This window comes from Octopus sinensis, linkage group LG4 (genome assembly GCF_006345805.1).
Source record: "Octopus sinensis linkage group LG4, ASM634580v1, whole genome shotgun sequence".
NCBI classification, from domain to species: Eukaryota; Metazoa; Mollusca; class Cephalopoda; order Octopoda; family Octopodidae; genus Octopus; species Octopus sinensis.
In genome coordinates this window covers 38,539,726-38,541,525 of record NC_043000.1, presented here as the reverse complement: position 1 = coordinate 38,541,525, position 1,800 = coordinate 38,539,726, and positions in this window count along the sequence as shown.

The window sequence follows — 1,800 nt, the reverse complement described above, 5'->3', positions numbered from 1 at the left end:
GCATGAAAGGTATGAAAGGCAATGACGACCTCGGGGGAATTTGAACTCAGAACGTAACGGCAGACGAAATACCTATTTCTTTACTACCCACAAGAGGCTAAACACAAAGAGGACAAACAAGGACAGATAAACGCATTAAGTCGATTATATCTACCCCAGTGCGTAACTGGTACTTACTTAATCGACCCCGAAAGGATGAAAGGCAAAATGGACCTCGGCGGAATTTGAACTCAGGATGTAACGGCAGACAAAATACCGCTAAGCATTTCGCCTGGCGTGCTAACGTTTCTGCCAGCTCGCTGCCTTCGTGTCATACAATATGATAACATCGATGACTATCTTTAATTGGTTTCAAGTTTTAGCACAAGGCCAGCAGTTTCGGAGGAGGGGGGAATATCGTTTACATCGACTGCAGTGCACAGCTGGATCCTATTGTAACGATCCCGAAAAGAGGAAAGGTAAAGTCGACCTCGGCGGAATTGGAACTCAGAACATAAGGACGAACGAGATTCCGCTAAGCATTTTGTCCGGCATGCAAATGTTTTTGTCACCTATATCATTAATTAAATCTGAAGCCTAATAACAAATTAAGACAACAGTAGCATTGCTTCGTTACCACTACAAATGGGATCAATAATCAATCAGTAATCGCTAGATTATCATAATATCGAATTATTGTATGCACTGGAGTGAAATAGGGATGTGGCCGCACATCACTCATTAGTCTTCACTTACGTACATCAATATACAATGTTTCTTTTATGGAGTTCCACTTCCGATGAGGTCGACTTTGCCTTTCATCCTTTCGGGCATCGATAAATTAAGTACCAGTTGCGTACTGGGGTCGATCTAATCGACTGGCCTCTAACCCCAAACTTTCGTGCCTTGTGCCTGGAGTAGAAAGGAATATTTCTTTTACGGAACCAAATGATGAGTTCTCTGCTTGTTCGTTCAATTTGCGAGAGTTGGCACACTCACATCTCTACCGACTTATCTATGAAGGAGACATTTAATGTTATAGTCCTAGATAATCGATACCCGAAATAAATGTATATTAAATAATCACGGTAGGAAGCGCTTTCGTTATAGGTCTGCTCGATCGGGACCCACGCGGGACTAACCAACGACAACAATTACAGCAATAACGACAAGAAAAGTAAGAACAAGAACAGCAACAGCTGCAGCATCCATAGCAACCATAGCAATTACAACAACAACAACAACAACAACTACCGCAACAACAACAGCATCAACAGCTTAAATAACCGCTGCAATAACAACAAGCACGAAAACTATAACAACTGCAATGCTTCGAATTGCCGCCATGAAATATTCTCCATTGTGCAGTAAGCCAATTAAAAGCGACTTTATAAGACTGCTCAACATGCTAGTTGCAGTAGCCAAATCTCCCTTAAATATGAAAATAAGAGTCTTAAAAATTAATGAACTCATCGAACAATGTTGTTCTAGATATCCCTAAAATACGGCGGGACCGTTACTGGGACACCTTCGATTCAGGGTTGCACTGCTCTAGAGTGAAGCAACAACGACCAACACAGTGGCATTGTCTCTAATAGGTTATTGTCGTTGCCATTTAGAATATAAAAAACCTGTTCTCTACAAAAGCCACTTTACGATATTTTCCATTGGCAGCAGACAGGATCAAAATGGCGATAGAACGACGCAGTGGGGGAATTACCGAAATAATTGAAAATTATTCAAAAATATCCTCAGCTTAAATGTCCAGATCAAAATCTTCTCACAAGAGATTTCATCAAACAAGAATTTCTGTTTCGGCTA